This window comes from Ascaphus truei, chromosome 4, assembly GCF_040206685.1.
Source record: "Ascaphus truei isolate aAscTru1 chromosome 4, aAscTru1.hap1, whole genome shotgun sequence".
NCBI classification, from domain to species: domain Eukaryota; kingdom Metazoa; phylum Chordata; class Amphibia; order Anura; family Ascaphidae; genus Ascaphus; species Ascaphus truei.
The window spans coordinates 239,855,675-239,869,325 of NC_134486.1; the positions used below are offsets into that span (position 1 = coordinate 239,855,675).

General features: G+C 44.9%; 1 protein-coding gene across 2 annotated transcripts in view; it reads right to left on the reverse strand.

Moving 5' to 3' along the window:
• The window catches only part of KIF26B (kinesin family member 26B), a 408,717-nt gene that overhangs the window by 326,946 nt on the left and 68,120 nt on the right, over positions 1–13,651 (reverse strand). The window lies entirely within an intron of this gene.

Below are 13,651 nucleotides of genomic sequence, written 5' to 3' on the forward strand. Positions count from 1 at the left end.
AAAGACATTGTGGTGCAACCAGCAAACCTGGAGCTGTGCATCCACCCTGCATCCTTTGCCAAAGAACCTTGGCCAAGGGACCTTGATACCAGTGATACCGGCCGGTGTCACATCGCTATGTGGACATGGACTCTTGCATTGTTTGAGAATGTGATATTATCTTTGTTATGCATTGCACACATGTTCCACATAGTCTGTTATATAGTGGTATCTACAGATACCAGACGGGGAGTGTCATGGAACCCGAACTACATTTCTGACTCACCCCCCTCTCTCCTTTGCAGTTTCTGCCTGTCAGATCTTATTCTCAGCTGCATGGAGTTTGCACACACACACTGTGCCTGCGTACATGCAACAATGTTGCATTTCTTGCCTCTGAGCACGTAATCAGTGAACTGCTACTGCAGCTTCTCCAGTCCTCCCAGTTAATGGACTTTCCCATGTTCTCCCCTGTCTTTTGCTGACAGTTAGTGCAGTCTCACTCAACCTTTAGTGTGACCCCTGCCCCTGACTTCCTTTTCCACCCTAGATCACAGTGAGTACAGACCTGTCTGCATCCACCCCTGGTAAGGCCTTTCTCTCTTACCATAGTCTAACCCCATAGAAGCATACCACATAGAGAAGCACTCTCTGCCTACACTACACCTACAAGTGCCTGTGTTTTCTACTCCTGCAATAAAATTAAGAAAGACATTAAGGACTTGTCATGCTTTGGAAGAGGGAGGACATGAGTTGAGCTTACTGGAATCATTCATACATCATTCGGGACCCTGGTTCCAGGATAGTTTCTTCCCACCACCACGTGTGCCCCACACCGTGTCCAATGTACTGGACCAGTCCCTTGGTCACTCAACCCTCAGTGTCCCCAAAGAACCCTCCCCCAAGGCAGGATCAGCACCTGCAGGTACCGGTGTTGGTGCACTTATTTATAAAACCTTTCGACCGCTCCAGCAGCTGGTAATTGTGCTTCGCAAAGGATCCGCCGATCCAGCGTAGTCTCCCACGAGTCTGTACTTGAGTCTTTACTTGAATCCAGGAGCTTGCTCCCAAACCACCAATCTCACAGCAGCGCAAGCACATACTGTGTCCCTGTCTGCTATTCTCAGTAAAGGGATATTCTGTCCTTGTCTGTAGCCGTTCCCTGCAGTACCACAAGCTAGTGGTGACTCAGGGCCTGCACTGGGGCCTACGGGGATTCTCTGGCCTATGCAGCGGGTCTCTGACCCCCTGCAACACACACCTCTCCCCTTGTTTCCCCGGGGCGCACTGGCTAGCGTGGTGTCGCAGCTAGCTTCCCTTTCCTGCCTCACCGCAATCCTCACCTTCCTATTGGTGGAGTGCCCTCTCGCCTTACTGTGGCTCATGGGAGTTGTGGTTCCGCTAAGAGCCTCCGCTCTATTGGTCCGCCGTTCGCGCACTTACTCTGCACATGCGCGACCTTCCTGGAGCTCCTCGCAGCACATCCATACTGCGAATGCGCAATGATCCAACATGGCGGCGCCCTGTGCTTGTCGGGCCGCCACGGAGCCTCGGTGACACCCGAATGCTACCTGCTCAACCCCCTCACTCTCTGAAGGCCAGCTGACCTGTCGCATGTCCCTGCAGCACTCGCAGCTAAGTACAAGAAAGAGAGGCTCAGGGGAACACCACTACATATATATACACATATGTGTGTGTGTGTATGTATATATATATATATATATATATATATATATATATATATATATATATGTGAACATTGTGTCCCACCAGGAGACAAGAACAGCACTCAAGGTATAATGCAAAAAGTATGTATTAAACACAAAGAACAGGCACAAAAAGTCCAACGTTTCGGTCCTATGTAGGACCTTCCTCAGGGACGTGCTGCATAGAACCGAAACGTTAGACTTTTTGTGCCTGTTCTTTGTGTTTAATACATACTTTTTGCATTATACCTTGAGTGCTGTTCTTGTCTCCTGGTGGGACACAATGTTCACTATTCATCCTTATTGAACAAGCACCTACTTACACCTAGCCTTTGAAGTGCCTGCTGCTGCCTATAAATATGTTACATATATATATATATATATATACATACATACATACGTGTGTGTGTGTGTGTGTGTGTGCGTGTTGGTGTGTGTATATATATATATATATATATATATATATATATATAGTGGTTGACAAATCACCCAAAAATCTACTCGCCGAACCAAAAAATTTACTCGCCACCTAGTCCCGCCCTGCTTTGGCGGCCATGAGGAGGTCACAACGGGGTCAAATCCAGTCGCCACGGGCCTGTAGTTTACTGGATTTGTCGATATATATATATATATATATATATATATATATACACATATATATATATACATATATATATATATATATATACATATACTGTGTGTGTATATATACTGTGTGTGTGTGTCATATATATATATATATATATATATATACACATATATATATATATATATATATATATATATATATATATATATACGGTGTGTGTGTGTGTCAGCCAAATGAAGCAACCCCCCCTCATCTGCACCATGTGATGGGATCAGGAGCGTGCACGTCAGTGGAGAGCTCATGAATATTCATAAGCATTTCACTTACACTGAAAAAGGGGGCGTTTATAAGTCACCAACTTGTAATTACGTCACCAATCTTCACTGATCAATCAAAGGAGAAAGGATTGACCTGCAGCTTTGATCTTCAGTAGGTAAGTTGGTATTACACACATTTAACTATTGAAGTAAAAAAACAACACTTAAAAAAAAAACGGCAGCTTGAACTGCAGCTTTAAGTGGTTTTAGTGTAAGGGCTTAGAGTAGCGGGTTTTAGGGTAGGGTTTTTAGGGTAGGGTTTTTTTAGGGAGAGGGTTTAGGGTAGCGGGTTTTAGGGAGAGGGCTTAGGGTAGGGGTTTTTAGGGAGAGGGCTCAGGGTAGGAGATTTTAGGCTACGGGTTAAATATAGAGACTTACCTTAGAGTCTAAGTGGCCGGTGGCATCAGGTCCCGGTGGCAGAGTGAGTTGCAGCGAGGCACCGCGGTTATTTGGCCGTGGCAGAATGGCCGCGACAAAATGTACTAGACCTCCTGGTTGTCCCAAAAGTCCTCCTGCAGGACATTCATTAGGATTGTTTTGCTGGACTTGATCATATACTGTATGTTACTTTCCACTTTTTCGCTCTAAGGCCAGGTCCCCGCCGGCTACTGCAGCACCCGCTGTGGCGGATGCTGCAGGGACAAGAGCCACCCCCCAATGGGGCCGTGCCCGCTGCGAGGGGAGGGGGAGCTGCGCCGACAAGAAAATTGAGATCAGGAGTCGAGATGGCGGTTCAGCCAATCAGGGCGAACCTGCCGGGTGACGTCACGGCCGCGCCCCCATGAGTACTCCGGCACGCCCCCCCCCCCCGTCTTTCCCCCTGCAGCTCACTCCAGACCGGGGGACTCGGCTGCACGTGCCGCCTGCCTCGCAGACGCGCGTGCAGCGCAGGCACTGGGGCCGTATCCTAACTGAGCCCTAACCAGGTCACCTTCTGACTTGTAATTTCTGCCTCATTTAATAACAGGAACAATAACTCATAACTTTAATAACTGAAAAACGTCCCCCTGTTTAGGAGGGCCAAGTAGTGGATAATTCCTCCCATTCCATGTATGTCCTATCTATATGTATAATCAGATAAGAAGCACGGATTTCTGCAAAAAAAACCTATTTATTGGGCCAAGTAATGACGTTACGTTTCGGCAGGCACAGCTGCATTTCTCAAGTTTGTCTTGCACCATCTATATCTATACCATGTCCTATCAAAGAGCGCATGCTTAAGGGTGTAACTTTTAATCCAGGATTACCCTCATGGACGTTACCCTTTATAGCCCATAGAGGGGAACTAGCTTAGTCTTTACTTATTACATTTTCACCAGGGATAATAAGTAGAGATATAATCTCTCCCCCATGATTGGTGTCACAGGCAATAACCCTTGTGGCAACTGAAAACTCATGATCAATATCATAAGCTTTACACTTAGTAGCCCAGTGACGGGGGAATACACATACTGCAGATAAATACATCTAGCTTTTAAGCGCATCCTTTCCCAAGTCACAAAGAGCAAAAAACATAAATAGCAAACTCCAGTCCTCAAGGGCCACTAACAGGTCAGGTTCTAAGGATACCCCTGCTTCAGCACATCTGTGGCTCCGTCAGGGATAGTCTTAAAACCTGACCTGTTGTTGGCCCTTGAGGACTGGAGTTGGCCACCCCTGGCATAAAGCATACATTCAGCTGATTCCAGCTTTGCAACACTGCGTGAAAAAGGACCCAGACCAGCCTTTCTACAGATCTTACCCTATTAAACAAGAATTGTTACGAGAACAGCAAAGTGGAATACCAAACCAATACTGCATCATTATTACACGGTTGAACCAGAGTAATTTGGCATGTATGGTGTAAAGACCAAGGAAGGTCTAATTAAATTCACAATCCTACACCTCCCTGTATGTCTAAGGCAGGCGAGCGCAATCTTTTTCCCACCGCCCCCCTGCCGGCTGTTCCCCTCCCTCCGCAACCCCCTCCCCTCTTACCTTGGCGTCATGTTGCCATGGCAATGTGACATCACATGACCGTGCGACGTCATTTGACGCCACGTTGCCATAGCGACGCGTCTCCGGAGCCAAGGTAAGTGCAGTTTACAGAGGCCTTTGCCGCTTCCCCGGCACTTAATTTAAGTGCATTCGGGAAGCGCGCAGGGCCTCTGTAAACCCCCGCAGACAATCTCGCGCCCCCCAGTTTGCGCACTGCTGGTCTAAGGGACAAAATATACATTATATGACGTGTTTAGACAATAATGACTTATATGGTACAGTCATTCACTTCCAGCAAGTTACACATCATCCCCGGTTGTAATCAGTCCTTCTATTTTACAAACTTGACACAGATAAAAGGATGAATGCTCCTGAATGCAGGATTTTAACCTGGAAGCTGCAAGGACGGATGTTGCGGTTTATAACGTATGATGCTCACTCTAAGGTTACTCACAGCTAGGACAAAAACAAATGACTCTTGTTCTCTCCTCACAACGACAGAACTATAGAAACAGCTTGTTTTGTTATAGCCCCTTTGCAGTCAGAAGGGTTAAAGATTAGGCCACGACCCTCGGGGTTAATTCTATATACTCTGAATCAGCCAGTTTGGAAGTCAATAGGGATTTTTGGCTCAAACCAGACCAACGGCCGATTTGGAATAAGTAGAATGTATCCTTAGTCTGGAAGATTCCATGATGCTGAGGGATAACACATTACATGGAAATCATATCCTCACTGTTCTCCCTTCCTCCTGTCTCCTCCATCCCAGTCTGACAGCACTGAGCACTGAGGGGTAGATCCCCCGAAGTGCGTTAAATACGTCATGATGCATTCCTTCATGGCAACTATGGCTTCCAAGGGGTTAATGTATGTTTTTTGGTGGGGAGTGAGATGCCTGGTATATATTGCATTGTCCTATGGCTAACGTGAGCCACGGTTACAGCCAGTTAGTGCCGGGATAGCGCTTATCCTGACGCTACCTAGCTAACGCTACGTTAGCCATATGCAAATGAGCGGCTTAACGGCCATTTGTTTCGCATCAAATTAGCCTTGTGGATATCCGTTAAATCATAGAAAACAAACGGATGTTACCTAATTAGGTAACCTCACGTTAGTAGGCCAGATTTAACGACGCTTCGAGTATGTACCCCTGAGACAGCAATAAAAATAGTATTATCAGGAGCGTGGAAGGGATGTTATGGGAACGTGCATGTTAAGTGGGATCCATATTTTGTGACAATCTAGGGTTTTAATAAGATTTTTTTAATGTGTTGCAGCACAGTGCAGTAAAGAGGTTTAACGGAGCCATTGCAGGTTTTACAAACATGGAAGGATAAGAGTGATTTTTATTCAAGGTGTTTTTCCTCTTTCTGCCCACTGCATAGCAAGGCTAGACTTTGTTAGCTATGACAAGCTACTGCTTCCAGGTGCCTTACACTAGGTCAGGGGTTCTCAACTCCAGGTCTTTAAGAACCGCCCCAACAGGTCAGGTTTTAAGGATATCCCTTGTACAGGACAGGAAACAGTGGCTCAGTTATTTTGACTGGGCCACCTGTGCTGAAGCAGGGTTATCCTTAAAACCTTACCTGTTGGAGGTTCTTGAGGACTAGCGTTGGGAACCCCTGCACAACTGTAATACCCACTGCATCATAGCAGTGGTATTGTTGCCACAATCCCAATGCATGTTTGTGTATTCCAGTGAAGATCAGCAGGTTTTGGTATGTGTCCTTTTTGCAGTGCTCCACAATGTGAGATAACGTCTCTGCTAAAAGCCGGAACTGTTTCATCACTTTCATCCAGCATCTCTGAGCCTCAACGTATCACGGCTCTTTGGTGGTGATTCACAACGCTATCATAACAACTTGATCGCCGTTAACTGTCATTTAAGTCAATGGCAATTAACGCTAATCGAGTTCCGATACCTGCTGTCAGAGCTCCGTGAGTCCCAACCCTTTGCCCTTACTGTGCCCCATACACGTACGCTTGCAATTAGAGTAGTGTCACTAGTAGTTAGGGAGAAACTACTCGCAACTAATAATGGGACGTATTACACGGTAATGACATTTTGTGTCTCAGTCATCTACTTGTTTTTCTCTTGACTTATTTTTTTCCCTACAAGTCTCAGTCGGCATAAACATCACCAGCTGAGTATCTATGTCAAGATAAATGTAACTAACAAGATTTAATGCAGGGGCACTCAGAGGATTAAAAAAACGAAACTGCCTTACATCAGAGCAACGTTTCTTCCTGGGCTGAAGGAGTGGCTCAGTGAGTAACGACACTGACTGTGTAAACAGTGACACGGAGTTTGAATCAGGGGAACCTGGTTCACAGTACTTGCAATGAGTGAGTTGCAAATGGAAGGCCTCATTATTCCTATAGGCTGTGTGTGAGTGCAGTGTGGAGACTAGAAGCAAATTTATAATAAGGGCAGTAAATCGAGTGACCCCAGTTCTACACTATAGGAGCAAATCATGTACTGGTGTATTGTGATTGTTTCCTTAGACTTGGTCCCTGCTGGCTACTGCAACGCACGCTATGGCGGACGCTGCAGGGACAAGAGCCGCCCCTCAATGGGGCCGGGCCCGCTGCGAGGGGCGGCCGCCGCGCTGCAACGACAGTTTTTGCAGGAGAATAGAAAATTAAGTTCACTACTAGCGATGGAGCGCTAGGCCACGCCCCTGGCGGTTCAGCCAATGAGGGCGAACCTGCCGGGTGACGTCATGGCTGTGCCCCCGTCACTCCCCAGTCACGCCCCCCTGTCTTTCCCCCTGCAGCCCTGGGAACTCGGCTAGGCGTGCGTGCAGCGCAGACAGTGGGGCCGTAGCCTTAGCCTGCAGTCAGTATAGAGAAGGAATCAGTGTCCAAATGAAGCCCTTTGCTGAAGCCGAGCAATATGTGGCTGGCCCCTCTTGCAGCGAAGGGGTTAAGACAAACGAAGAGCTGGGAAACACGAGACCAGCCTGGGAGATCATACAGAACTATGTTAAAACTATGTTAAAACCCACAGGTCTTATTCTAGTCTGGCACTCAAATTATCTTGTTTATCCGCACTGTGGTTCTTGTGGTATTGAAATCAGTCTCTGTCTCTCTGCATGTGCCACCCTGCTAGCGTTGTTTTATTTTTTGCAGTAAAATGATATATCATGTATTTTATAGCCTCCCGGAAATAAATAACAGCTCGACATAAGCTAATGAATGTCTCCGTTGGGTATTCACGGATAGCATTAATAGAAGGATATCAGACAGCCTGTTCAGTTGTGTAATGCACAGTGATAGTTGTAGTAAACCAGGATCAGAGATGTTTAATAGTATTAGTTATAAAACATCATTTCTTTATAAAAATGAGTAATGATTGGATCCATGGAAATGATTATTTAGCTGAAAACATGTACTGCAGTTAGTATTTTAACCCTCTAGAGCAGGGGGCGCAAAGTGGGGGGCGCACGATTTTTCTGGGGGGCGCGGCGTCTGCGGAGGCCCCGTGCTCTTCCCCACGGCATTTAAATGAAGTGCCGAGGGATCGCGTGAGGCCTCTGCAGTGTCTCCTACCTTCTCTTCAGCGGCGCATTGCCATGGCAATGCGGCGTCAAATGACACCGCGGGTCTTGTGACGTGATGCGTCAAATGACACTGCGGGTCTTGTGACGTGATGCGTCAAATGACACTGCGGGTCACTTGACGCTGTGCGTCATTTAACGCCGGATTTTAGGTAAGGGGGGGAGCGAGCACAGGGGCTTGCAGGCAGGGGGGGGGCCTAGAACCGGGGTGTGCAAACTTCTTGCGTTGCGCCCCCCTTGCTTGCTCCCCCCGGGGTCTCAACCCCCCTTAACTTTAATGTGGAGTCAAATTACGCCAAGGTGTCATGTCACATCATGTGACCCCGCGAAGTCAAATGCCATGTGACCCCACGTCGTCATTTGAAGAGCGCTGGGCCTCTGCAAGTGCCGCGCCCCCCCAAAAAAACTCTCGCTCCCCCCAGTTTGCTCTAGAGTCATTTGTTGCATGTTCCTCCAGCACTCAATTGCAACAGCTCTCAAACGTATGGTTCACGTATTACTAGCATTTTCAATCATTAGTGATCCAACTGGGGCCCACTTGGAAAATGGTATTTGTAGGAGGGCGATTCTGACTCTTAATACTATTTAAGAGCAGGGTATAGCTGGCTGATTTCCTGATGAGTAAGATCTCTGCCTTTTATGACAGTATCCAACATGTTGTAGGGCTACTTCCCAGGGCTGGGGGAAAATCGCAGACATGTTCAGTTTAATAGAGAAGAGCTTTTCTCCAGCACAGGGATGCTGCTTCGAAGTATATTAAATAGGGGAGCAAGTGGTTGATCCTTCATAACTATGGGGGGTGTTAAAGAGCTAGTGGGATAACAATGTGGTTGGAAGGTATGTAGTACACACTCGCACTTAGTACAGTAGAGATGAGATGTATGTGTTTAAGAACAGCAGAAGGCTGCGGACCCTAAATATATGTCTGGTGAGGGCTCCTAATTGGGTACTACTACCCCTGGCACACACATAGACAACGTGTTCAGCCTGCAGCCTGGAAGCACAGAGTGCCAACAAAGAAGCACTACAGGTTTTGGTGGGAAAACATAATGAGAGGAAGTCAGGTTACCTAAAGCTAGTGACCTGTTCCCAGGTGTGATAACCACCACAGAAAAGGATATAGCTGTCTGTAAATGTAGGGGGTCATTTTATATATACCTGAAGCACCATTCGGACAGTTTTCAGTGGAAAATACCCATTTAAGTCAAAGGAGATTTGGACGGTCCCTACAGCATACATAGAATAAGGGCCGTAGTTTCCATTGGTCAGCAAAAATGGCATTCTGATCACAAACCTTGCTGTGAGATACTCAAGCAGTTTCCTATGTTGGAGAAATACTAGTGTAAAAAAAATACTACTAGAGGGAAATCCTAATGTCTTGTATTTTGATTCTGCAATCGGCTATAATTACAAACAGGTTTTATGGTTTACAGTAATTCAAGACTGATTGTAAGCTCTGGGATTCATTGCACCAGAAAACTCGGCGAGGCTTATTTAGTATCTGCCGGACAAAATTCCCCATTAAAATGAATGGGGAGTACATAGAATAAGACCCTAAATCTCTTTGAAGCACTTAAAAAAAACGGCATTCATTTAGAAAACTGTGTATGTGTGCCTTTTGTATTTGTTGTTGCTTTTATCTGTGTTTTCATTGTAACATAATATTTTACTAGATCTCTCATGTTGTGCCGTAACCGTTTTAAAAAATGACATTAAATGAACATCAAAATTGCTGCAACCATCAGAAAGATTTAAAGGATCTCCGTTCAACAAATACATAACGATTCTGCAAAGAAATACTATCAAACTTCAATAAATTCCTTAGGCCAGGTCCCCAGTGGTCACTGCGTGCGCGCTACGGTGTGTGTGCCACACACCACAGTACAGCTCTCTATAGGGCAGGCCCCAGTGGCGTGTGTGTGTGTGGGCGCGCAAAGTGCGATGGCGTGATGATACGTACACTGTCAGGGAAGACAAGAATTTTGTCTTCCTGTGCCGCAATCACGTGGTTGACGGGCAGCCAATGGAAGGGCAGATATGCCCTGTCATGGCCGCGCCCCTCTCCCCCGCGCCTCCCATTGCTCCCTACAAACCGCAGATCGCGGCTTTTATCTGTGCACGCGTAGCCAGGAAGCCAGGCGTGCGTGCAGCACCCAACACTGCGGCCGTAGCCTTATTCTCTGGAATTCCCTTTTACGTTGTCAAAGTTATACTTTCTTTGATTATTCTGATTTACCTGCATTTGAAATGTAACTAGTGGACTAGTGAATAATCCGAGGAATTGTTTCCTTTTTATTACACACAAAGGTTGTCTTTGTTACATGTTTTAAAAATGTGTGAAATTTTACACTATATTATTATTCAGTTTATTTCTGTTTACTTTTTTAGGATTATATAGTTCATAACATTGGTTATTTATATATAGTTTAGAAACAAAATTGAATATACAGCTGAACCGCCTTATAACGCTGTGCTTGGGGTTCAAAGAATCACATCGCGCTGTAAGCGGATCGCATTAGAAATAATGTACAATTGTATGCATTGTACAATAAAGTATTTAAGATATCAATAATCGTGTTGTAAAATGTTCATAAATACGAAAATTGGGAGCCACGCTTGCATCGCGTTATAAGCGGATTCGCGTTGTAACGGATCGCATTATAACGGGGTTGAGCTGTATTTGTGGGATTTTATTTTTTGATAGAGTATTTTCCATATACTGTATATATATATTTTTTTCCCTTAGGTTTTCATTACCTTTCTTAATCGCGCTTTCTGTAAGTATTTATCTTGTTGCATATGGGTGCATTTTTAAATGCATTTAGCAAATAAAAATATCACTTGTGAGCACATTCACATGTCTCAGGTCTGCAACCCTGCCTTTCACCATTATCGCTTAGAATACAACGCTTCCACTGCAGCCAGGGATTCTGGGTAATGATATATACAAGTATATACAAACAGGCTTATATATCCCTTTGTACATGCCCCATACTGCAAACTCAGCTCTCAACTTCTTTAGCTGGCTTATAACCCTTGTAGGCTGCAAAAAATATCAAAGCATTAGATCATATGAAAAATAAATAATGCATTGAATTATTGTCGGACGGAGACATTCCAGTGTTTTGACCCTTTGGCAGTGGAAACATCTGTAAATAATTACTGTGCATTGGTTCTTTTTTTCACCAGACTGCGTGCCCTGTCGATCTCTTACAAATGGAGGATGCTCGATTTAGAAAAGGAGCAAAAACAACACCCGTGGAGTGTTCGACCGTAACCACAGCATCAATACTTCCAAAAAGAAATGAGAGTGCTAAATCATTGGGAACAGGTTTGGGATGTGCAGTCAGACAGCACAAGCTGACTTTTAATCATCCAATCAATAGGACGGCTTGGGACTGTGACGAGAGAAGTCAGCTCTTCTCTCAGGAAACCTTGTAAATAAATGGGGGGGTTGGTTTTAGCCAGAGGTTTTTTTTTACCTCTCCGCTGCCAAGTAATGTATTGTAAAACAATTACCCCAAAGTCAGAAAATGGGTTAAAGTTATTTCAATGAATAAATAGGACAAAAGTCTTCCAGAGCGAGGGGAAGTTGTCATTACAGTATGCAGCAGAAAAAAAAGCAGAAGGCCCTTCAAATGACGCCACAGGACCATGTCACAGCACGTGACCCCCGCGGCGGCATTTGATGCCGCGTTGCCATGGCAACAGGCGTCATTTGACGCGGCGTTGTCATGGAGACGCGTCACACCAAGTCTTCTGTAAGTGTGCTACAGAGGCCTTGCGCGGTCCCCCGGCATTTAATTTAAATGGCTTGGGGAAGAGCGCGGGGCCTCTCCAACCGCCCGCGGCCCCCCCAACAGAATCCCGCACCCCCCTCGGATTTGCGCACCCTTGCAATAGACTATGAAACTGCTTCCCTGTGCAGGGGAAGATTTTAGTTCTCATTTCAAATGAGCTAAACTCTTCCCTGTCACTAGGAAGCGGCTTCTCTGCATATTTACTAGGGGGCTTAAGTGTATCTGGCAATTTCTATTTTAACATGTTCCTTTGGTCTGACTGAGCAGCCTTTCCATTTATCACTTAAGGATAACATTACTTTAAAAAAATTACAAAAATAAGACTTTATGGGGTTTTTGTGCGTCAAAATTGTACTGCAAAAAAGCAGTACAAACCTCCATAAAATGTCATTTGTATGTATGAAGGCTTCATACATATGACCAGTGGTTGACAAATCACGAAAAAATCTACTCGCCACACAAAAAAATCTACTCGCCACCTAGTACCAAACGTGTGCTGCTTGGGCCAATATTTACTCGCCCGGGTGTTAAATCCACTCGCCCGGGGCGAGCAAATGTATAGGTTTGTCGAACACTGCATATGACGCATAACTCGCTGCTTGGAATTAATTTTGACAATACAATTTAAATGAAAACAGATATTTTTCTATTTATAACCAGCATAAGTAAATATAAATTAATAATAGCCACACTGTGATAATGATGCATAATGTTAACATCCGTCCTGCGTCAAATCATTTTTTTGTTGATACATAGAAACTTAATTATGCACTAATAATATAAACAGAGTTTTGTAGGGACGATATCGAGGCATTTTATACTTTATTTTTTTAGGCACAGAAACATTTTTTTTTTATTACTTACCACTTAACATGTACACGCCTAGCGCAGTCCATTTCTGTGCGCCAAATAAAATAAATATTTTTTTTATGCCTAATAAGACATTTCAGGTTAGTACATAGGCGCACACAAGTGCAATTAAAAAAAAAAAAAGAGTTGGAATCTGATTCTAAGGTTTTGTGGACGTTCTCATAAAACGGATGATTGTTATTTACTCCTGCAAAGTAAAAACACTCGCAATAATGATGAATGTTCCCCATCATGACATCCTCTAATAACTTTGTGTCAGCAATCATCTGAGCCGACCCACAATGCTGACCAGTGCAGAAAACATGGGTCCAACAGCATGCACGCATTAAAATCTCATTACTGAATAGAATGGGGGGCGGGGATTAATTCTGCCTAAAGCATTAGCAAGGAATGAGTGGTGGGGGGGGGGGGGGAGTTCTTCTTCAACACAAATGTGAGGTGAGATTTATTTTATACGTGAGAATTCCCTTTAATATGCTAGAGGCACAAAATGTGATTTGCACTGGGAGATTTTTTTTTTTTTGCAGGCTATGATACCATGAAATCTGAAGTGCACATAGAAGAACCAGATTAAGGGGCCTGTGTTAGTAGCCTTCATAAAAAAAAAACAAATCGCCCTGCCGTTTAATCCACCAGTTTTTTTTAGCGTTGCTATCACGGTATTCAGAAAGCCTCGATTACCAGTGATAGCAAAATTCCCAAAACTGGCGGGTAGCCGGCGGGGTGATGATCGCCTCTCTCAAAAGGCCAAATCAGGCAATTTGTTATAGCTGCAGAGAGAGACGCCTGTGCAAATCTCGGCCGAAATGTATGTTTTTTAATAATACAGCTGAACCCCGTTATAACGCGGTCT